The sequence below is a fragment of the Pocillopora verrucosa genome, chromosome 2 (genome assembly GCF_036669915.1).
Source record: "Pocillopora verrucosa isolate sample1 chromosome 2, ASM3666991v2, whole genome shotgun sequence".
Lineage (NCBI taxonomy): Eukaryota > Metazoa > Cnidaria > Anthozoa > Scleractinia > Pocilloporidae > Pocillopora > Pocillopora verrucosa.
The window spans coordinates 8,293,907-8,320,138 of NC_089313.1; the positions used below are offsets into that span (position 1 = coordinate 8,293,907).

Below are 26,232 nucleotides of genomic sequence, written 5' to 3' on the forward strand. Positions count from 1 at the left end.
GATAGCCTCTTTGACCTTACGTGTGTACCAGTGGGGGTCACGATCAATAAACTTAACCTTAAATAGGAATATGCCCCGTTTCGTTGGCGTGCTCCGAAACCCAAGAGGTCTGAGTACGAGCAAACCGTATGTCTCTGTCATGTTCTTTCATCCTTTCTCGCACTGATCTCCCTGTTTCACTGATATACACTTTGCCGCATCCGCATGGGATCTTGTAAACGACACCGTTTTGTTTTGTTGGTTCCAGGGCGTCTTTAGGTCGTGCTAAGTGAGACCTAAGTATCATGTTAGGCTTGAAACGGTCTGTATGCCTTGATGCTGTAGGCAGCGGCGAAGAACCTCTGATACACCCTTTATGTAAGGGAGAAAGGCAGTGGATTTAGATTCCTGCGCGGGTTCTTTGTTGGCTGTTGCCCTTGTTCAAATGGTTATCCTTCTTCATAATTTACGAAAACTCGCAAAGAGAACAAGGGTAACAGCCAACAAAGAACGCACGGTGACGTTTAAACTTTCCTAGAAGAGGAGGAAAACTAAAATACGAAAAGAAAAACCGAAAGTTACGTTTGAAGAGGCTTTGGTATTCTTATGACATTTCTCGTGGCTAGGAACGAAAATCGACAATTGGACGATTTGCTGCAAGTCGATTTTGGCCGCGTACCTAAAAAATTTCTTCTGTCGGCAAGGACCAATTCAAAAACTAAGAATTTTGTTTATTGAAAATTAGACCCATCGTTTGTTTTTGTAGTGATTCAACGCATGTTTTCATCTTGAGCGCACCAACGCACTCTACGATTTTTATTCAGGGATTGTAGATCCTTTTATTTTCATTCATTAATAAAGTTGACTTTTCTTGCCAGCAAGGGGCTATTGTGTTTCTATGATAAACAAAATAATACATGCTTGCTCGTGGATACGAAATTTCTCTTGTGGTCAACACGACTTCTTACTCGTTCGCTGCGCTCACTCGTGAGCTATCGAACTGAACACTCGAAGAGAAAGTCCATATCTACGCGCTCCATTTTATATTCTCTATTTATTTATGACTACGTATCATTCGTACGGGGTCACCTTTAGTGACAGTCAAAAAGAGAAATTACCAAGAGCGCTTCAACAGAGATATCCTATTACTCTACGCCTATCAAATAACGAGTTACACTGTAACGATGAATTCATGCTCACGAAAACGCACATCAAAAAGATACAGAGAGCAATGTCAACTGGTGTTGGTGTGGATATCAAAATAAGCAAATCGCAGATAGTATTTACGTCATGTTGTGAAAGAGGTAGCTCTCTGTTTAGCAGTCTTATGACTCTAGCTCCAAGATTATTGTCTAATGTCAGCGCTAAAGTTCTTCCTGGTTTGGCAACAGTTTAATATTAGAAGATTATACAGATCATGTTATTGTGTCTAATGATGGCGATTTTGGATGGGATTTATTTCATAAAGTTTTGACCATTAAACATATGCATGCTGGAACTTATATGATCACCTATAATGACGGTCTGAAAACAGATAAATGAAGCTCTTTAACTTTACTTGGTGGGTCTGTAAGTCAGATCGATTATTGAGAAGGTTCGAAAGTACTGGAAACAAACGGATCGACACTGGCATTTCGTTTATCGCAGATTTCAACGTTGATGAATCGGTAAGAATCAGAATGTCACCATCAGTTAATACAATTTTATTGCATGATCTTGATTATTCGACTATAACAATATTGAAAATTTGATTAATGTAACGTCATTATATATGGGAATATTTAATCGAAATTCAGACAAAGACAAACACATAAACTCCAATCTGAAGATGACGCTTTACACGATAACAAGGATTATAAATCAGATGTGTATACGAAATCAGACCTTGACACTCTTTTCGATAAGAAACCTCATAAAACAGACGTATATATGAAATCAAATTTTAGTACTCTTAGATGAAAAATGTGACAAAACAAACACAGAAGTGAAAATGAGGCCTGGAAAAATTCAGGCCTGTACGGGATTTGCACCCATGACCCCTGCAATACCAACCGGGAGCTGGTCATTATGTTGGTTCCAAATGAACCTGTGAAGTGATGAATAAATGACTCTAAATATATGAAAATCGTATCTTTTTTTCAGGCTTATTTTCAGTACTGCAAATCCTTAAGCAGTGTTCATTACTGCGAAGATCGCTTTCGTATTCACTTCTTTATCCGCAGTTCACATATACGATTTTCATATATTCACAGACAAGACTATAATTATTATAAAGGAAAAATGGCTCATAATAATACACAACAGATGGAATCTTATTATAATACATCAATAAATCACAGCATCAATGTGAAACAGTCTAATGACGTTCATTTTGTTTGTGACTCAAACAATAGAAACAAACTCAAAAATCAACACTGGTTTGTATATGATGACAATTTTCGATGAATACAAATCGACTCAAAACTCGCATATACAACAGAATATAAATAAACCGTTTTACCAATTGCATTTTCAATATAGGCCTTTTTATCGTCACACTCTGACTACAATCAAGTGACACCATAAGAAAGAGAATCAAAGTGCTCTGTGAGCAAACTCGTGAATTGACACATGATTTTTTAGATTATGTTTAATGTTATCTGGTTTAGGGAATTTTGTGGTTGATTGTCATATCTAGAGTACGAGCAGTAGTTCAGTGTTCGCTAATGTAGCAAAGAAACAAAGTAACGTTGGGATAAGAAGGCATTACAATTCAAATGATCATGCCATTACATTTGACGAGGGTGGATGATGTCATGTGTTTTAAACATCTATCATTTTTGTTTCTGGTTCAAAAGAAAAGGTTGGAAGTAAATGTGGGTGAAAAGTGAAATTTACTGTCTATCATTGTAAATATTAGAAAATCAAGGCAATATTGTCTTAATGAAAACATTAACGATTCCCTCTTTATCAAATGAGACAAACGGGAACGAGTTTTGAGTGATACCAGTCTTGTTTTGATGATTAGCGTTACATTCACCAAGATGGCGTGACATCATATGCATAATACAGACACTACAGAATACAAAAGCAAATATTTTTATAAATTTTACACAAAAAGTTTAGCGTTTTTTCTTTAGGAAAGTCCCTAATCGACTACCTGTTTCAATGACGTCATCATGTGGGCTGTATGTCAATATTATTTCTTTAATTTATCACATTTTAAGATCTTTATCTCTTTGCATTTATACTATAGCAATTATTTGATTTTAACATTTTAATATATATATCTCTTTGGGTTTATACTATAGAAATTCTTTGATTTTAACACTTTATAATCTTTCATCTCTACGGATCTATAATATAATTAATATATTATGGATTATAATGCAAAAAAGCCAGCGCAAAACATGTTTATCATAAAAACCATTTTTCAAGTAGCTAAGCAGTGATTTTACAAAATGGTTGTAGAAAGCGGAAATATATCCTTGCTGAGACTTGACAGATGATAAATATATGCTAGAATCGTATTGCGGCGAAAATGCGTAAAAAGCCCCAAGTACTATACTACTTGCGTTTGCTAAACAAGCCAGTCATTCCACTGAAATAGAACCTGCACTGAAATGCTTAACAGACTTTACTTTGTGGTTTTTATTTTTGGGAACTTAAATTTCGAAGAATGAAAAGGAGGTCGCACACTCCCCAAGGAGAAGCGCTAACTTCTGTTTATACGTTGATTTATTCTATTATCAAATCAAACGATAGTTCACTGTTTTTCGTTTTCGTGAAAATGACGATTTCTCTCTAGCGGCGTCTAGCCATAAATGAAAAGCCTAATTTTTCAAAATTGACGCCCTTCGAGCATGAGTCAGATCATACGCAGTAAGGAAACATAATGCAATACTAAAGAATGACCTTAACACTCATCTGTTCAGCGGACGAATTAATCGAAGACCATACCTCTGTTGGTAATAACAACTCAGAATGAAATAGAATTTAAACCTCCAGCAGTTCCAACAACTGAACAAGACTAAATGCATACTCCCTTAATTTATGAATATAGAGATAACTCATCATTAGTTTTACATAAAACACCCACCATTTCCGTAACGTTAAAGAACATTTACTAAAAACTGTCCAGTCAGTAAATTAGCTACGTATATTTACGTCCTATTGCTATTTGCAGTTCACGCCATTTCACCCAACTCACTTCCTTCTATGTTCATTGATGTGTCCAACTTGTCGAACTTTGCTACCTCTCCATGTTTCAAAAATAGAACTTTGTCACAGTCTAGAGTGGTGTTCAATTGATGAGCTATAGTGATGACCGTAGAGTCTCTCAGTTTTTCACGCACTACGCCCAAGATTGTTTTTTCTGTTTCTGGATCTACATTTGCAGTGGATTCATCCAAAACGATGATCGTGTTTCGCTGCAACAGCACCCGAGCCAAACAAATCAACTGTCGTTTTCCGTTGCACCATTTTCTAACAGTTCGTGATCAGGTTGACCGTAAAGACTTTCCACTGACTCTTTCATTTGCACATCTTGTAGAACTCGCCATAAATCCGCATCGGTAAACCGCTCAGTGAGATCGAGATTTTTCCTCAATGAACCACTGAACAACACTGGACTTTGGCCAAGAACAGATATACATCGTCGAGTTTCCTGGAGGTTGATTGCCTTTATTGGAATGCCGTCAATGATTATTTCACCACAGATTCAGGCATGCGCATTAGAGCTGCCACAAAAGATGACTTTCCAGACCCCTTCCGGCCAGTAACACCGATCTTTGCTCCTCCTTCGATATTGAGTTTGATTTTGTTCAACACTTGCGGTCCTCCCGGATAATATGCTAGTGAAACGTCTTTAAGTATGATATTTCCTTCACTTGGCCAGTTTTCCGGGGGTCGTCGTTCTATTATGTATCCAGACTCACATTCAAGCTTGGTATACGTAATAACTCGTTCAACTGACGTCATTAGATTCTCGACTTCCGCGGTTTTTCTTACGGCGTTTTGAGCCGGCCCAAATCTTTCGACGACGTAGGCCAGGGCAAGTCCAGCAAAAGCTGATTGAACGAAAAATTGGACACTTAGATCTTACCAAATAGGTTACTTATTGGTTTTCTTTCTTTTTCTGGTCAAAGAAGTTTCTAATCACTGGACCTTGTCGTAGGAGGTGATATAAGGCAGTGTAGGGGTTAATCATCAAGGGCAAATTCTTTTATGAGGATCGCTGCAGTTGCTTTGATGGAGGCCTGTTTGGATCGCATGTGGAAACGTGCTGTTTAAAGTGGCTCTAAAACTTCTCTCGGGTCTATTCGAATGCCTTGTACTACGTATAAGCCTTTTTACTGGTCACCATATTTCTGAGAAGCTGATGTGACTGCTTTGGTTTTTATTGAGGTTTCGTTCACTAATTTAAAGATAAATTTATGATTTAGGCTTTGTTTTGTTTATTGAATATATACTCACCAGCATCTTGAGATACCAAAACAGCTGCTAAAGCCACTGCACCAATAAATAGTGATGCAAGAATCTCAAAGCGCACACTGATCCATTTCCCACTGGCCAATACCAAGATGTTTGCTTGATTAAGAACATCATGATGTCTTTAGGAAAACACACATACAAAAGAAAAATTAGAGGAGGTTGTATTGTTATTTGGTCCATTTAACTTCTAAGGGACCGAAAAAACGTCCATTAATCACTGAGACATCGCACTTATTTCTCCCAAAATAAGCAGAGGGAAAAATTTCAGAGCTTTTAGTACACTTTATTCCTACCCTTTTTCATAAGTGGTATGAGCAAGGGGGAGAGACCTGGGTGCTCTTGCTTGTAAGCCTTTTTTTTTTTAAGCAAACAACCAACAATATTCAGGTGGCAAAAACTTTTGAGTACCCTCTGTTTGACACTGTTTGACACATCCTGGGGACTGTATCTTCCTTATTAAGGTAATTATAATAAATCCACCTTTAAAACTCCTCCACAAAATCACTTTGTCGCCCTCTGGTTCGAATCGTGTCCAGTCCATCAAGGGTTCCCACGGGATTCGAATCAAAGAACATAACAGGAGCTTTCAAAATGGCAACGACCATCTTGTCATGAAGACGCTCAGAGCATCGCAAAAAGCAGGAGAGTAATATAAATGTTCGTGCCAAGACAAATATAAGTGCTACTCCAGTAAGACATCCGTAGACTTCTAAGCTCGATCGATCTTTTTGATTTTGAGGAAGTTGCTTTGTCAAAAACGAGAGCCACACGTCAGGAGCAGCCAATAATCCTGAAAAGAAAATGGCATGGCTGTCGTTTCATCTGAAATCTGATACACTTTAGAATTTTGCGCCTTTCTTAATGGTCATATTGCATGTGAATGTTGAGATCTTCTAGGTACAAGATGCATGAAAGTGAGAAGGATAAGGTTTTCCAATTTTTTCGGCTAGTGCAGTACCAGTGTCAAATGCGTGCTCCGCATGTTTCCGTAATTTATGTCAAACCCTATTTCTTATCATTGATATTTCATAAGCTATGAAGTGAAGCACCTATGGTTCTCCCTCAGTTCAGCCTTAAACATAAAGCTACCGCATGGCACATCAAGAAGTTTCAAAACGGCAAACAACCTCACTTGGAATACTACGTAAAAGGCTCCAGTGTATGACGGAATATTTGCCAAAATTCTTTGCAAGGTGAATATTTTAAGTTTTTAGCCCATACTTTAATACATTCTACATGTTAAGGTAATTATATCGGGCGCATTTCGATTCACTGTTGTTAACTTCAAGCAATTAGGTTATAGCCAAGCAGAAGAAAACAACACATCGCAAATGAGAACTCAAATTGAAGGCAAATTAACCGCCCGAGGTGCGGAAACTTTTACGAGTGACCATGTCGAAATTTTATGTGAACAACTATAGCTAATCTTGTGCAGTAGAGGGATCCACAGTGAGGTATTTGGAAAAGCCTCTCTAAGTCTAACCTTGGACAACTATAGTGAAAAGGGTTATCGCCAAAATCATCCAAGTAGACAGTTCGCTTCTAAAATAGTTCCAGTAAAGCTTAGAAGAAATTACTCCGATTTCCCGATCTTCTTGTGGCGTCAGAAGACTCCAGGTTTCTTTCGATGGATTTCAATTCCAATCAAGTTGCCAGCAGCTTCAACACCCTTATTTTCTTCCTCTCTCGCAAATTCCTCTCCTAAACTTCCTTTCGAAATCTTCTTGCGGGGCGGGTCAATAGTGTTATTAAGGATTCCTTTGTCTTGTAACTCAAGGAAACCTCCCTTTTCCAGCACACGGCCCTTATGTAACACGATCACTTCATCGGCATCTTTCATGTGGTCCTTGTGATGAGAGGCCATCATCCGAGTTTTATTTCCTAGTAGTTCTTTGACACATTTTTCAAATATGTGTTGTCCAATTTTGAAGTCTACGGCACTCAGAGGATCATCCAAAACGTACAGATCTGCATCAGCGTTCGCTGCAAGTGCTAAACTTAACCTAGCCCGCTGGCCTCCGCTCAGAACAACACCGCGCTCGCCGACGCCTGTTTGATCGGTGCTAGGAAACTGCTGGATGTCGTCAGCTAAAGAGCAAGCTTCAATAACTCTGGTGTACTTTTGCTCCTCGTATGACAGACCAAACAAAATGTTGTCTCGTATGGTTCCAGAGAATACCCAAGCCGTTTGCGGAACATACAAGACACTTCTCCGTGTGTGCATGGAACTTCACCAGCGATCACTGATAGAAAAGTAGATTTCCCACTACCAACTGGCCCGGATATGACTGTTAAACTACTAACCGGAGTGCAAAACTCGATATCTTGAAGAATAGGAGTCTTGTCGCTCCGCTTGCTTGTACGCCAAACTTCTCACACGTAATGACGTTTGATCTTGTAATTCATCAGCTGTGGAAAGACCTCTCTGTTTTTTCTGGCAATCTAATGAATTCCTCTTCATCTCAGATGGGTTTTCAGCTTCAATTTCTGTTTCTTTTTGGCTTGAGCGATCGCTTGAAATGACTCGCAAATTTTTCAAAAGGAGAAATTCTTCAATTCTACCAAGCGAGGCATAAGCTTCGTATCCCTCTAACAAGGCAAGCCCAAGGTAAGTGCCGATACATAATGTGAGCATGTTGTTAAATGAAACCAACACAAAGACATCGACTGGTGTAAGAGTTTCCTCAGTCAGCAAGGGTAATGACTGACAGCAGCATTGCAATGATAACCGAAGTGAATCTGAGGGCCAAAACACCTGCGCGTAGAACACATTTCTTTCGAATAATGGAAATTTCATCTCTGAAAAAAAAGGAAGAGCAAAATTGGGTTTTTCTGATAAAAATTGAGACTGACATACATACTAAGTGGTCTTGGTGTTCTTGGTGATATCTTTGATTCCCTATCTAAAGATTATGCCAACTACTGCCAGATAATTAATTTCGCACGAAATATGGAAACGACGGCAAAAAGTAAAATTGGAATCGAGTAGGAACAAGAACAACATTACTTCATCTAAGAGCGCATTAAACAGCCTGCATAAAACTTGGGTTCACTACACAACTGTCAGTTTCATAATATCTTTACACACAAAATATATTAAAGTTCACACGGCAATCAGGTGGACAATCAGAAACCAGGTCAATCACTTTTCCTGTTGTGTACTGGAACAATGCGTCTTTGCTGAGTGGAAGTGTCTAAAAAAGAGGAGTAATTTTTTTTTAGTAAAAATGAAGCACGGATATTGAGTTTATAGCCTTCTTATTGGCTGCATGGAGTCATGTTATGACCTTATGACGAAGTTCCGAGCTCATAACCCAAAACCGACAAATATGGTCAATGAATTTGTCAGCGAAGTGAGAAGAAATTTTCTGTGAGTGAGCCGCGAAGAGATGGCGGAAAAAGATTGGTTTGCCCAAGAGCCAACAACTAGCGACTCCAATATCCCGTCGAAAAAACTATTTTAATTCGGTCGGTAAAGATACATAAAGGTACGTACAGAAATTTAAGCGGTCTTTGTGTCACTGACCTTTTATATTAGCTTCACAATCCCTAACTGAAGCGCTGAAATCTTGCCTTAAATCCTTTTACGTGTCCGCGATCAAACAAGATGACACATTTTACAAAAAAAAAAAAGTCGACCTGAGCAGCTATGGATGCTTTCTCCACTTGCATTCCCTATGCAGACAGATTAATTTCCACATGAAAACGTTTCAGTTTGGACTACTTCAGACTGTACAAAGCTTGTAAACTTTCAGAATGTCTACTATTCCATTGAAGGACATTGAAAGTTACACAGCGCTCATTATTTTATATTCATCAACCGGCATGAAGTTGTAAATCATGTTATTGTTTGGAGCGAAAGTTACCTTTGTTTACCGGTCGTTGTTAAACCAATGCAAATGAAAGCTGGTAGGTATAGAGTTATACATCAGGTACAGAGTTATACATCAGCAGTTGTGTGCGTTTTTATTAAAACAGTTATTCGATTGAGACCTTTGCTTTTCGACTAAATTATTACATGCTCTACATTTTCTATAAGTAAGAATACCTACCTTATGATAAACAAGACCTTTAAGTGCACTACTCATTGTTATTGCCAGTAATTCACATCTGTACATAATCATTTGAGCTGTCACTCTTTCTATCAAGGCGCTGAAAAAAAGAGCCAGCGCACAACCATAGAGAAAAATTTCTGCTGTGGCTCAGAAGACATCAGCGATGCAATTAGATATCCAAGGAACAAAGGAAGAGGAATACAGAAGAATGAGCGAAAAATACCCGTGCAAATGAGGATCATTAGTTCCCTAAAAGAGATTGTTCTTATGACGCTTTTCCAAAGCTTTGGTCGTCCTCGCGTAGTTTTATGGGATTTTCTCTCTTCCCTCCTCCAGTTCTCTTGAAGATTTTGAGTTAGGAATGAAGTACTATTTTCTTTTGAAAGAGGTAAGAAATCACTTTGCTCCAACACTTGATTTTGACCTGTCCTGAAGACACTGTTCATCCATAGGAAGAGAACATAAGAAACAAAGCCAACTTTTTGCGGAGTTTTTTCGTCGTTTTGTGAGATCTTCCTTTTTTCGTCGTTTTGTGAGACCATGCCTTGTCATCTCTGGATAGGAAACAGTTAACACTGCATTATAACAAAGGAAGTAAAACAAAAATGAAGTAATTAATGATATTTAAAATTTAAAATTTTTAAATTAAAATTTAAATTCAATAATTTTTCTATATACCGACGCAAAGGTAGCCGTTAAGTCATAAAGTGGCTGGCAGCCTCAACGTACGTTCTCTTACTTTTGCTGGATGGAATTTGGAAAAGCGATCAAAAAAATTATAAAACGAGTGTGAGATCAACAGAGACATCGTGTGTCGTCATATGTTTTATAAGACTCTGTTTAGAGCAGTTAGAAGCCATTAAGTGCACAGAAGTGAAACTTCATTTCTTTGACTAAGCCTATCGCGCGCTCTAAGCCTAAGAAAGCCAGTATCGATCGATAAAGCGCAACAGTAGCTTTTCGAAACCCTTTATTTGAATGAGGGCGAGCGAAATTTTCAGTTCCGGCTATAAATACACTTTTGGTGAGTCTTTCCCAGTCCGTTCAATTTGGAAATTTGTACCGTAAATTGGATAGCAGAGACTGAAGGAATTTAATGAACAAAAAGCCGCATTCGACTCGAATGAATTTTTTTAATTTTTTTTTTTTTGTGGAGGAAAGACCAGATTTACATACACCACTGCAGCAAACAAACGAACAAACTTTCACTTTCCGATTTTGGCATAACATTACATGAATTTATAGGCGCAGGAAAAATGTTAGCGAACCACGGAAAGCAAAGATTGAAGTGGCTGCGGGTATTTCAGCCCTGATTTCTCTCCTGAAATGCCGTGACGACGTATCGAGGCCTTTGAAGTACCACCAGCTATCCAATGAAATCCGCGAGTTCGAGTTAATTTTGTTTTGGTCTGGTCATTTTCGCCTCGATATGGAAAAAAATAAAACAAAAATTGGTATGTTCGATTCTAAACATCGGAACACCCTGGAAGACAGAGGAAGCACAGAGGAAAATGTGAAGCTGTGAAAGGAGACTGAGTGTCCAACACCATTTGGCGTAAAAGCTGCCACCAGCTTGTTATTTAACTGACTGAAATTTACCAGGAAGGCATTGATTTTCTTTCGTTGCAAAACTCGCGGATTTTAAAACTTTGAAACGAAGTACGATGAATCCTGGCAACTGGAGATTGAGTCTATTGGCAAACTATACCGGTGTCAGGTCCAAATCCGCCAGCGGATTTGGACCCCCCAACAATACTTTACGTTCCAGTGCGTACGAGAGTATGTTTTTAATTCAAAACACTCGTATCGCCAATGCATACGAACTGGCAGCTGGAAGTGACCCGTCGGATGTTTCTTTTGACCAAGGGAAAATGCGCAAGCTTTTAGTTTAATGTTTCCGCGATAGTCGAATACCGCTAGATTCAATAAGATATGAATATGGCGGATACGGACCCCCGGATATGGGGGGGGGGGTCCATATCCGCCAGCGGATTTGGACCGGGGGGGTCTTGAACTCGAGGAATTCGCTGGATAGCTGGATCGCTGTATAGCTGGTAGTACTTCAAATGACTCGATATGTCGTCCCGGTGTCCTAGCGGATTTGGACCCCACTAGATTTGGACCCCCCGGTCCAAATCTGCTAGCGGATATGGACCCATCTCCGCAGATTTGGACCCCCCCGCAACAGAACCGAGTGAAAACATCGTCCTTAACGTTCTCGTAGAAATAGGTAGTACTTTACGTTTCAGTGCGTGATAAAGTATGTTTGAATTCAAAATATGCGTATCGCCGATGCATACGAACTGGCAGCTAGAAATGGCCTGTCGGATGTTTCTTTTGACCAAGGGAAAATGAGCAAGCATTTAGTTCAATGTTTGCGGAAAGGTCGTTTTCGAACCTTTTCCGCGACAGTCGAACACCGCTAGATTCAGTAAGAGACAAACTTGTGACCCTAATTTATTTTGTTATTGTTCAATGCCCAAGTGTTGGAACGACATGGTGCAGTGCGAGTTTGTTATTTCAGATCCCTCAACAGTTAATAGTCGTTAAAATTAGAAAATAAGATTGAGTTCGATAAAATAGTCTCCACTTTTGTTAAGACGTAGACATTAATGTTGATTTGCATCTGAGAGTTCCAATAGTTCATAAGAATAGAAACATTTTTTCTTATCATAGGCTTTACGAACAACTTGTAGTAGGACTTGCTACTTCGTTCTTGTTCAGAAACTGTTTAATGCTATTTAAGAGCCTGTCCACGAGAGCATCGGGCAGTCGTGCTACATGCCATCTCACCGATTTCAATGAAACTTTGCCAGTTTAAAGGGTCTACCTCAAAACTCAAAAAGACGAACCGGTTTCTGTTTTGGTTTTTTCCGGGGGGAGATAGACCACCCCCCCCGGTTTTTCTTGGTTTTCACCAAGGAAATCGCTTTAAAATAGGTAAAATGTATGAAGCTCTCACTGCGATGGTATTTAACCCATTACTCTGAGGATTTGCACACATATTTTTCCATCCTTAGTTAATGTTCGCTGCAAGTAGCAGTCAATTTGATTGACGGTTTGTCAATCAACAGAGGCAAAGAAACGACTGTGTTTTTAGACTTTTCGATTCACCCAAATATTTTACAACTTTGAGGTCAAATATCTCCCCTTGCCAGAAAGCTACAACACTAATCTTGATTCTCCATTATTTCATCTCTGAAAATCATCAAAAAAATCGTTGGGCGCTACCGTATTTTTGTCTTGGATGCCTTTTAAAATCTGCGACTGTGACAAGTTTCTCTCAACTACACCTGTCACGCAATTCTTGCTTTAGGCGGTCGCTTGACCAAATAAACCTGCATTTTTTGGCTCTTTATACAAGATGATTGATCAAGAAAAGTGAAAAATGTGAAAAACTTTCGAAATTTTTTGTAGGAATGGAAAATTTCACGTTTAGAGAGATGCATGTGGGCGAAAAATCGAAGAGAAAATCGTAGCGTTTCTTTCTTCAGTCGTTTATTACTTTGGAGATTTGCTAAAATCAGTAAATATGGCTTTTGTACGGCACAAAACATTCAATAGTCTATAATTTGATTGTTTATCATCATCATTGCTCGTTTTAGGAGCTTTTAAAGTCACATGCTGCGTGTTTGTTGACATCACTACAAGTTCCAGTGTGCTACAACTTCGGCTTTTACAGACGAGAAATTCTGCGCTCTCGCTTGAGAGCAAATATCAATAGTTCTATCAGACGAAACACTGTGCTTCTATCCCGAAAATAAAATTAAAATAGAGTTGTCGTTGTCACTTAGCACCATCGAACATTTCCATGCAGAACTCCGCTAAGCTAACATCTGTTGCGTGACCCGGAGACTCTCCTTAGGAATTATTCAAGCGCGTTGATCATGCTGTCTGCTAGATAGCAATTTCAAAATAATCTGCAGATCTCTATGATTATTTGCCTGCTTCGATCGTAAAATATCTGCATATTTTTTCAAGCATTCTATTACTACATATAAATCTGCATCTCTCTAGATCGAGTGTTGCCGGCGTTTAATTGCGTGACTTGTAAAATTTATTAAGAATGAGCCAGCAATATTTTGACCAGTAGGCTTCCTGCAAATTTCCCTTGATGAAATCCCAAGACATAGTCAGTTGTTTTCGTGAGCAAAGACAATAAATATGAAAGAAAAGTGAGATGCAAATGTCGTTAAACTCGATATTTGGGAAGTCACATTAGAGGCGGTTGCCTTGCAAGTTTCCTCCACTGTCCAGCACACGTCTAGGAGATAAATCTTTACTTTCTGAGAAAAGGTGGCTGTTTTTTGTGTTTTCCAAAGAGCCCATCCAAAGTCCACTTGGCTAGTTAGGGATTGTTCGTCAGAATTTTACCTGAGGTCCGTCCTTGAACGTAGCCATCCCCTATAGAATGGCAAGCCGGTCTTCGTCTATTTCCTCTTGATCTTATCATAAGCGGATTCTTTTTTGTCAGCTTCACTGTGTTTGTCTTTGTTAGGGTGCTTTTGGACGGCAGTCAATGACTGAAACGTCTCGATACGTTCTTCCTTTTAGCAAGAATATCTCGCTTTCTTGTTCTGTCTGTGACGGATTGGATATAGTTCTCGCAATGACCCGCGTTCAGAGATCTGTGCACGTTACCGATAACCACCCGCTTCTACGATTAGTTTCTGAAGGTTTCTAATGTGATGAGCCTAGTGAGACCCTGAGGTGCTCCAAACTGTGTCAGTTGGTCTGAGCTCTAAACTTGTCGCAGTTCTTAAGTCAGAGGGAGGATCGCCCACCTCTATTTATGTAAGCGCCTCTACAGTACCTGCGTATCCCTAGCAATCATATGATATAAAGTTCATCTCAGTCACAAATCACCAGTTAGGAAAACTGATGTTCAGATAAGTGCTCTTCTTGCCCTTCTTCCTTATTCATTGCCGACTCCAAGATAGCAGTTACAGTACGCGTTCTATTAGGTTTACAGTCACCTTGCCACCAGGAAGACGCGCCACCAGCTTTGATTTCTTTTGCCATCTTCAGACTCACCTCCCTCTCAACTTTACGTCTCCGATTTTTATGAGGAGGATAGTGGCATTTACGAACCCGAAGGCCTGAATCTCACACTAAGTTGTGCACGATATTTGAGGCATATCGTGAAATCGCGGTCTTCGTAACTCTCCAAATAAGCCAATACGCGCTAGAATAAGCTTCTTCTCGGACGAAACGCATGTTTGGGATACATCGACGGCTCTCAATTTTTTTTTTTTAAGCTGTACACCCACGAATTTATAGGTATGAGCTGTTGCCGTCCCTGGCCAGCGCGAGAAAAATAACATTTGGTTCTACAGTTAGTTGCAAATGAGCAAGACAACTGCACCATCTTGACTCTATCAATTCGAGTGTTAAGTTGAATTGAGGGCTTTTTAGACACTTCATTTCTTATATGGCATCACTATTAAGACGTAATACAACTGATACACCTACACTACATAGGATTAACAATGTCTGTTGCGCTGTTGCGAGAAGGAAGAAAATAGTACCGCAAGTGTAAACTCTTTAAGAGTTTCAGAGACGTTTCAGAGATGTCTATCTTCGGCTGTCACAAAAAATTGACCCCCACTTAAATTTGCTGGGAAAAATTACAAACTCCTTGTTGAAAAAAAAGGAATTCATTTGACCGATACGCCGGTTGTTTCAATTTTGCTTTTTCCTCGCGCTGTTATAAAACAGTTCATAAATTGACCAATAAATAAAATATTTTGACCTACCGTTCGGAATTTGGCTTTTCTTTTCTGCGTGCAAATCAAGGGTAGCCAAAGTTTTTAAAACATTTGACAAGAATTCCATGGGGTTCACCTCGATAATTTTCGTCGGTCAGAGTCAAGACGAGCCAAGCTAAGCGACATCGCCCTCGAGTAAAATAATTTTCCAAAGAATAAATGTTGCGTGCGTGAGGAAACGCACATTTTTTTTTTTCATTATTGTGATCAAAGCCCAATGATGTACCTAAATGGGTAGTTACGGTATCAAACCATTGATTATGACAGGGTAAGCTAAATTTTTCTGTCGAGGTCGACCTTCACATTAAAAGCGTTTTTGACGGAACAAACTAGTGAGAATCACCGCACGAACTGAGAAAGTAAAAACTTGTATTTATCTCCCACACGTTTCGTCTGACAAGAGTAGACTTCATCAAGGATTTTTTCAAGTAGGGCAAATAAGCTTGCTCATATACAAATAGTAAATAAGTTGTCTCTTTACTATTGAAGCCAGTGGATAGAATTCGCTAGGTGCGCCCACGGTGTGATATATGCGTGATATTTTCCAGACGTTACATGTACGAGTACATGATCCCTTTGAGGGTCACAGATTTAGTGTAAATATTTGACCCCTCAACATCACGTAATGCCTCTAGTTTACAGAGGTCTTAGAACGTTTCATTACATGGATTTGCCTTCTGCGGGTAGAAGGCTAAAAGCGAATTTCTCAGGCGTAATTGCCTTTGATTTCTCAATTGATGTTGTCGCAAACACAGTTTTTGGGAGTCACGAAACAAAAAAAAACTGATCAGGACCTAGTTTCATGTTCTAATGGAAATAGATAGCAAATAAAAACACATTCCCTTGAGAAATAAAGTTATAAATAACAGGGGTTCTCTGAAACAAATAGTGATAGAAAAGGGATTAAGTTCTGGTCAATATTGACTTTTCACAGCCTACTTCCAAATCTGAGGGAATGCGCTAAAGGAATAAAAAAACATAAATGTGTGACAATGCAAGGCAGAGAATAAAAATACAAATAAAGAAAAAGAAGCAGACATAGGAACCCGTGTTGCACCGTGCAGATATCTTTTAAGCCAGACCTACACACCTAAGCCCGACACCACCCAAAGAAACTCGAAAGAGTGCTGTATATGAACTGGCACGCACGTGCAAACAGGAAATGCCATGACAATCGGCGAAAATAATAGCAAATGTAGATGATATTTGCAGTCAAAAAACAGGAAAATAAGATAACAGAAGGATTAAGAACTTTCTAGAAGTGTCTTCTTGAAAAAAAAAAGATCAACAATTTTTACTTCTCATGAAAGGTCACGCAGTGACGCAAAAAATACTACTTCTACGTGGAATTTCTTGATGGTGGAAAGTGGAAAAAACATTTTCCAGTCTTATTTTCTGGAAACATGACGCAGTTACAATGAATTTTATGGGCTATTGATATTTCGTATCAAATAAGGGGGGCAGAGTTTCCCGTCATCCGCGGTATGGAAAAGCCGAAGTTGTTACACACAGGAACTTGTACGTCAACAAGCACGCGACATGACTTTAAAATCTCCTCTCCTGTTGCAGTTTCCTTATTATATGTGCGATAATGATAATAGACGATCAAATTATAGACTAATGAATGTTTTGTTCTGTCACCAGAGCCCTATTTCCTGATTTTAGCAAATCTCCAAAATAATAAAGAGAAAGAAACGCTACGATTTTCCCATCGATTTTTCGCTCACATGCATCTCTCTAAACATGAAATTTTCCATTCCTACAAAAAATCTCGAAAGTTTTTCACATTTTTCACTTTTCTTGATCAATTATCTTGTATAAAGAGCCAAAAAATGTAGGTTTATTTGTATTTATTTATAATAATTTACTCCTTGGTGCCAAATGTGAAGAAGATCATCCATCATCCATCTGAGGTATTGCTATGGATTAGGCCTCAATTCAATGCAGGGTAGAGAGACAAAGCATGTTAAGCTGGCTTAGTATGGGGAAAACAAATGCAATGCCAAAAAGAGCTTGCAGCGGTGGAGAGTGTTTAAACACAAATTTGTCCACAAGATGTGCCTGAGAGAAAGGGACCCCAACAGCATTGCTTATTACATAAAAAAGAGGAATATCAGCGATTCTTACATTCCTAGGAGAGTTTGAGATTGTGACCACAGGTTTTGCTATTGTGGACTTTCGAAGTCAACTATTGATAATGAAGGGTGAGATTTGCTCAAGTGATGTCATGAAGGCCATTAAGCAAAGTGTTGCTGGTGAAAATCCACATATGATTAAAACCAATGGAACTAATTAAACATACACCTTTGCATCTGTTTGTTCAGTGCTGCAAGATGCTGCTCACATTCCAGTATCCTTAAATGAAATTTAATGATGAGAACTTCACCACCTAACTGTGCGCCAACAGAGGAGGAAACTTCAGAGGATACCCTCCTTCACTGCAGTTAAAGTCGACCTTCAATAAGAATTTTGCCATACATATTGTGCCGCTTTTCTTTTTACCACAGGAATTAGATAGACCAAATGCAAGTAGGGCAGGGGAAAAACTTACCTTAGATCCAGTTAAATAAAAAAGATCGAACCGATTATATTCAAATTCTTCCATTGATGTTGACACAACAGGAATTGCTGTGGATTGCTCTAAAGCTGTTGACAGTTATCTCTGTAACAGAAGGATGGCTGAACAGGCATGCACTAATAGTATCTAATAAAACTCTGTTTTGTTTAAAAAATTTTATAGCTAACTTCTTATTGACTTTGATTTTCTATTGTCGAATAAACAATGTTATAATGTGAATAAAATATTTGGGTTGTTGCTAGACTTGAAATTTGTCAGTGTCTTTTGAAAGACCTTCAAATTATTGACAGATGTTTCCATAACATGATAATGAACCATAGCTGGTTAAGCATTTTCGGTTTTCAGATGAATTTTCATCTTTGTCATGACTAATACCTATAACTTGACATGCTCTGCATACAATCAAATCATCATGAGTGATTTGAAATGAAACTGTTTACATTCCGATACATACACACTGATCAGAGCACTGGATCAGAGGTTAACTTGAGTGTTTCCTACTTTAAAAAGCTCAAACCGCTTGAAATTGGTAACCTCAATTCTCAAGCCTTTTTTTTTAATACTCTTGTAATGTAGTAGGTAATGATAATTTTTCTTTAATTCTTACTCTTACTTTATTATATCTTTAGAATAACTTTTTCCCTAACTGATTTTTTTTTTTACAGAATCTAAAATGATTTGATGATCGATAAAGAATATCCTCTTGATCAAACGCAACCTTATTTCACTTTTATAATTAACTTTTGTTTTGTCAGTGCTACACAACAAGTATAACAAGTGCTGCACAACAAGTATAGAGTCCTCAGATCTCCTCAGGTGAAACACTAGTGCAAACTGAATAAGCAAAAGCAAAGGTAAAACTTTTAAGTTTCTCACTATGTTAATGAACTTTGGGGAAAGCAGAAAATGTTTTTCCATGTACTCGCAGACACTTGAGAAATTGCTTGTTGGTTATTGTGCAAATATCATAGTATCCTAACAACAGTCTGATCACACAAGCATTGTGATGCCCAGTATATCTTATTACTTTAGTCGAGATTCTCCTGCCAATTACAAAGCCCAGAGCAAACTTAAGTAAGTCCAATTTTGGAAACCAGTCAGAACAAACTGTCCACAGTTGAACAAAAACTGGATAGTGGCATAGAACAAAAGTAAACTATTATATGATGACGTACTACTGCACATTTCAAATAACCCCTTATAGTTGAAAATACTTCGCTTGATTGGCAAGCATTCCATCAGCTTTGAATAGTGATGAGGATCTTCACAATTTTATGAGGGTGATTCTATTAATATACTAATACAATCGTGCATAGTCATGGTTTCCATACATCAAAAAATTGGGCAAGGAAGAGATATCTTCAAAATCACAATGTAGGGAAAATTTAACAAAAGAATTGTCATCCAGTGTTATGGTCCAAACTTAGAGAAGATTAATGAATGAACAAAGGCATTTTTATCATCGTTTTTACATTTGTAACTGTATATAAAACACTGGACTCCAACTTGAAAGCATTTTGTGCGAGCAATGTGTACTTCTTTGACAGCTCCTATCGGAAAAACTTCAAACTACAATTATGGTTTTTGGTCTAAAATTCAATAAATCTAATGATGTGCCAAAGGATGCCTCTTAGGCACTAAATATACCCCCCATGGGAGGTGGCAATGACCTCAAATCATCTGAAGTCAAATTTTCCAAGCTTCTTTTATGGGAAATTTTATTGAAGGTTTATAAGAATGCTACTGATATAAACCAATGTGGTAAATCACGGATTCAGCTTCCTCACAAATTCAGTCAACCCAGCCAAAAGACCACCTCCGTCAGAATATTTTATTTCAATTACTATTCACTTATAAAAGCCCTATATAGGTAGTTCTGTTAGTTTTTGAGAGAAACCTTTCAGGATTTGCAAATTGCCTTTTTTCCTTTCAATACTGTCTTCCCACTTGACATAATCCTTTATCAACTCAGCTACTCTCCAGGTAATTAGTGGTTCATAATACAACAAAAGAAAGATGGTATTTTACATGACTTATTCAGACGCTGAAGATGCAAGAGGTGTGCCAACTCACTTACCACTTCCCTCAGGAGAATAGTTGTGATTAATCATGGAATACTCTGTCAATCTTAATCCCAAGTGACAGCCACACTGCTAACTAAACACTGGTTGACAAAGAAGAGCAGAAGATGTATTTTACATGTGCATCTTCTTGGCAATTATTGATCGATCACTTTAGAACAAACACGAGGAAGTTTTGCCACACTGTTATTGGTACATTGCATAAACAAACAGATAACACCCTCCATCTGCTCAACATTCTAGATATTCTAACAGTAAATAATTTGTATCAACACAGTGCTTTAAAGTTTTTGCATCTATGGCAGAAAGGCCTGCTTAAGTGGATCTATTCCAAAATCATTTCAATACGCACGCAGTATTCATGGATACAACACCAGATATGCTCCCAAAAAATGTATGTAAACCTTGAGTGTACAATAACTCTGGAGAACAAACATTTGCAAAGAAAATAAAAAATGACCTTGACAAAACAATAGAGAATCTCGATAAGGGAACATCGAAGTCATCACTGAAAGTCCCATTCTGAAACCAGAAGTGCCAGCGCCCACCCAAGCAGAAATGGAAATGTTTTAATAAAAAACAAAGCCTGCTTTTCTGAGCATTTTACCCCGTATGCTGACCAATACATATTGCCCAATCACAAAATCCCAACCCAAACTTAGCGGCTATTTAGCCTCCTGGCTCTTCATTTGAACTATTCCTCAGTGTTCTAAGTATTTTGTATTTTAAATTTGTAATGTACAACAGTGTATAAAGTATTACATTTTATGTGTAAAAAATGGTCACTGAGTCACCAGGAACTGAGACCAATAATTTCAGACCTTTAATACAACTATCAGCCAGAAAAAGGAAACAAAAATTTGCTTCATATGCCATTTAGACAGTAATCTATGAAGGTCAGTAAATCAAAGTAAACAAGTGAAAAAAACTTTGTAAAAGTGAGCAAAGAGAACTAGATGCTGTGCGCCATGCATTGCCAGGAATGCATATGCCCCTTGGAGATTTAATGGAATGATACAGTTGTAGTAATGATAAACAAATTTAATGAAAATTAAAAAACCTATGCCTAGAGAAAAACACTGTCAGGGCTATGTAAATAGATTTTAAATCGATACTTTGAACTATTTTTATTCGACCAAAGAATTCTTTTTATTGGTCTTGATATCTTGATATTTACATGTTTGCAATGAAGATAAAGTCATACCAAGGGGTTAGACTTGTCTTTGTATAGATATTCAAGACTGTATTTTGATTTTTTCTACCGTAATTTTAGCTTTTTATCAATTTTTTACTTTCTTATTTGTAATGGGTAATGATATAATTGTACATGGATCACATACATGAGAAGCACCATGCACAAACGTTTGCCACTCTCATGCTGAGAAACACCAAGAAGTTCAACACATCTCCCCAGCCCTGCAGGGACAAGGTTTCTCCTATTTTAAGAAACAGCTGCTAGTATGCAATGTCACACAGTTGCATAATGCTATGAACAGCCTTGAGCCCTCATATAATAAACATAAACAAATTCAAACATTTTCTTTAAGGAGGCATACTTTGCCTTAACTATTTAGGTCACCTCTAAAATGTGTTATGAGGCCCAGATGTTAGTGTATAATCTACTTTTTTTGCCATCTTTTCATCCCCTGAATTTCTGTCATTCCCATAAATGCCAAAGTAAATTTAAACCACAAGGAATATATATATATATATAATATGCATATCCACGCCTATTATTCATATCTGCAAATAGGCGTCGTGGTAAATTTCAATTCTCTGTTCAATTGTTACACAGTAGACAACTTCATTACGTTACTTGAGTGATGATAATTCAGGTTGGTGGAAGATAAGTAATATTTCTTTGAAGCAGAGGTTGCATCTTTTGCTTGCGCTGTTGTAGGGTGATCTTCATGAAAGGATGCGCCATGAAATAAAGTGGTCAATGTTATTTTCTTGAAGGGTCCAGATATGTTTGCTGAGTTCGGTAGAGGTTCTGTGTTTTGTGTGTTAGAACGATGCGGTGTGGTTTCTGTATCTAGTCTTGAAGTCGTTTTCTGTAAGTCTGATGTATGTCTCAGCGGTGGTGTTGTCCTCACGTGCGACAGTGGCTTGGTAGATTGGTGATGACTGGAAGCAGTTTCCGTTAAGTGGACATGTGATCTTCTGTCGGCAGCTGCAGGTTTTGCTGTCTTTTGCGTTGATGTTATCTATGGTGTCATTGATGTGTTTGGATGAATTTACAACGCGTTTGTTGTGGTTGTCCATGATCTGTTAAGTGTTATTCATGCAGCTGTAACTGATTTTGATTGTGTTACGATTAAAGATTCTTCTGAGTTTGTGGTCTTTCGAGAAATGCTTGTCTACTAGGGCAAAGAATTGGTGTCCAATATTGGTGCTGACAATTTTGCTGAATGGGGGGTTGTACCAGAGTATGTTGTTCCGTTGTCTGCTTTTTGGTTGTTAGTTGTGGGTGGTTCGTAGTGTAGAGTGTACCAGTATCTGCATTCTTCGAATGCTTATTGATATGGAGCCGCCCCTCCATATAAAAAAGCATTCATCAAGTGCTTTTTGATATGGAGGAGCGGCTCCATATCAAAAAGCACTCGACAAATGCGGATACCAGTTCACTCTACATTATGAACCACCCATAACTAACAAACGAAAAGACAGTCAACGGAACAACATACTCTGCTGCAACCCCCAATTCAGCAAAAATGTCAGCACCAATATCAGACACAGATTCCTTGCCATAGAAGACAAGCACTTCCCGAAAGACCGCAAACTTAAAAGAATCTTTAATCGTAACACAATTAAAACCTGCTACAGCTGCATGAATAACACTAAGCAGACCATCGACAACAACAACAAACGCATTTTAAATTCATCCAAACCCTTCAATGACACCGCAAATAACACCAACACAAAAGACGCCAAAACTTGGAGCTGCCAACAGAAGAACACATGCCCACTTAACTGAAACTGCCTCCAGTCATCACTAATCTACCGAGCCACCGTCACACGTAAGGACAACAGCACCACTGAAACGTAAATCAGACTTACAGAAAACGACTTGAAGACTAGATACAGAAACCACACCACATCATTCCAACACACAAAACACAGAAACTCTACCGAACTCAGCAAACATACCTGGACCCTTAAAGAAAATAACATTGACCACTTTATTTTATGGCACATCCTTTCATCAAGATCACCCTACAACAACGCAAGCAAAAGATGCAACCTCTACCTCAAAGAAAAATTACTTATCATCCACCAACCTGAATTATCATCACTCAATAAACGTAATGAACACGTGTCTTCATGCCACCACAGAAACAAACAATTACTGTGTATATAAACAATTGAACAAAGCATTGAAATTTCCCGCCATGCCTTTATGCAAGTTTGTAAATTATATGAATGATGGTTATGAATATTCTTCACAATAAAATCCCCTGATGAGTGAGTAATCACGAAACAGGCTTGTAGGGATGAAAGTATAGTCTCTGTTTTTTCCCCTATCTCATAAATATTGCGCTCTACTTCTACGTATCAAGCACTGCACAACAGAAAAATCAGATCACAGACTTCCTATATGTATATCTAAGTATAGTTTTACGAGAGGCACATGTCTTGAAGGGGAGCTCATGAGATAGATTTCTAGCAAGCTACAATCAACCTGACAACTAACTTGCCGAGACTTTTCTCTTGAGGTAGTGATTGTCCTCTGAGATGACCAGTAAAAAGTCCTAAACCATTATAGAAAGAAAAGAAAGGCAGACTAAAGAAACACCCCCTGTGAATAAAGTTGTTGATGCAGACTCCTTAATTAATAACATACCTTGGACACTCCACTCCACCCTACCAACAAGGAATTGTTAGGTCTCTGAGGATAATCTTGACTCCTATGAAAATTGCACTTTTTCAGTCATTGCTCCCTCACTCTGGCCAAACAAATAGACCTAATAAGAACTGTAGCATGCTTAAGTTTCCTTAAGAGTAAAGTTAAGACATTTTCAATGAGTTATTCCTTTTAGCTTTCAAAGACCTCAGATTTGTTCCTGAATTAACAAATATTAAACTTATAATGTAATTTACATATGCATTAGCAACTTTGATAGGTGCTTTTGGTCAATTAGTACAAATAACAATTATTATTACTATTATTATCATTTTTACTATGATTATACAACACCCGATACATCAATAAGGTCATCTTTCTTTCAATCTGACATTGATCGACAATCGGTGAGTCTAGATTCAACCTGGCTTTATCAGACTATTGATCATAAAGCTCAGATGAAGAAAGGTATTTTAAAAGAAAAGGATATAAGCTAGTATATCTAAGCCCGTTTTCCTCAATTATCTATATTATTTAACATGTGATCAACTTCAACTGTTCTAAACAGTTCTCTGAAAAATGTTTCAATTTTATCGTACAGTTTCTGTTTGACTATATGCATAAGACAGTAGGTACATAGTTGTTGATTTATTGTTTGGCAATGTTTGCTTTACTATAAATTACTTCAGTGATTCAATCAATAATTTTTTGCTTTCTGCTTGTCCTGTATATCTAATGCCCTACAATTTCCTTGAGGCAAGTGTTTTTCACATGAAAAAGCCAGTTGGAGGGCGTGGCCACCTCAGACAAACAAGTAAAGAAGATTCAGAGATACCATGGTCTAACCATTACACATAACGTTCTGTCAACCTCAAATCCATCCGATAGTGAGATAAATGTTGCTGTTTACACCATGAAAAAGAAATTGATAGCCATCTTACACCACTCTGTTCAAGCTGGAGATTCAGCAAAGAAACTTAGATTTTGTCCCCTTGACGAGAACTCCTGGTTTGACTGGCAACAAGAACGTTGACCGATAAAGGGATAACTGCTTTCCCCAGGTTTTTGTGGAATTGTTGCACCCCACCCTCGTAATTAAAGTCAAGTTACACAGAACTGAAATGAATGCATCAATTATCTGGTTTGGGTTCAGTGCCCAAAGCATAAATGTCCTGATGTGAAAGTGATTCCCTGTGCTGTGGTTTCTACAGTGTTACATTTTTATCATGGAACTGTTAGCTGCCAAAGATATCATCAAAGACCACCATATTTTCACTCACACATTTAAATTTTCCCTAGTTTGTACACTTGTAGATTTTAAAGCATGTTGTAATTCCAAATAATTTTATTCGTAATTTAGTCTGTACTTTCCTAATAACCATTATAAATAGCTTTTATAATCATTAATTGCAAGTTTACTCAGAATAGTCTTCTAGGAGAGAAAATAAACTACTGCATGGTTACTCTGGGAGACTGGAAAGACACAAAGGCAAAGAAGGTTCAAGTTAACCAGCAGGGAAAGCAATTCTAATTCAGGCCAAACATGCAGATGAGAAATAAATGCACCCACCCAATCTCCCTACTTGGAGACTTGAGGCTATTAAGGAGCAAATGGTAGATCATGAAGACATTTAGTTAATACCATAAACTCATCTGAAAGTGGCAATCCCTTCTTCCACAGTTACAAGTTCATACATATCTTTGCCTAGTGATCCTTTTTATTCTTTATATTCCCCTTTGGGAGAGCCTTCATGTGTCTGCTTTAAATGCCAAGGTTAAAGCTACCACTCAAGCCCCAACCAAAGTACAGAACATGGAAAACTCAAACCTTCCAAAGACTGTTCACAAGAATTGACAGATACAAAATTGATGTTCTTTAATACCATCTGTGTATGAAAAAGACAATTCCTAGTTTTAACTAGTCATAAACGATTTTCAATGAGTAAATATCAGTTTTACATAAACTAGGTCTTTATTAGTAATACTAATAAATATAGATTTTGTAATGCAAATTTTACCATGTATAATAGTTTTTAAGGACCATGCATAATGTTAAATTTTTTCCAAAATTACTTTAAATTTTCTGCAATTCAGCTTACTAGCTGCAATGTGATATTGTGTGCATATTTTGTGCCTGATAAATCCACTAAATTTATCAAATATTTATCCAGCTAAGAGTTCTGCCAAAGTTAATCCAACAACAAAGATAAGTCCACACTGTTGCCCCCCTCAGACCGGAAGTAGCTTTATACCTTAACCAATCACAGAGACGCCATCAGCGACACACATGCCTCAGCCTTGAAATCAATAATTGAATAAATTCCACCGGAATTTTCAAGATCAAAGTGCCAAATTCAAGGTGGTATTAACTAGCTGTGGTTCTGGCCACAACAGAAAATGCTGAAAGGCTGGGCAAAAAAGCTTGTTTAAGTCTTCCAAAAGGGCGAAGAAAAAG

The 26,232-nt window shown here is 38.0% G+C and overlaps 1 pseudogene; it reads left to right on the forward strand.

The window, feature by feature from the left end:
• The window catches only part of LOC136279212 (uncharacterized), a 360,360-nt pseudogene extending 335,295 nt beyond the window's left edge, over positions 1 to 25,065 (forward strand).
• The last annotated feature ends 1,167 nt before the right edge of the window (positions 25,066 to 26,232 follow it).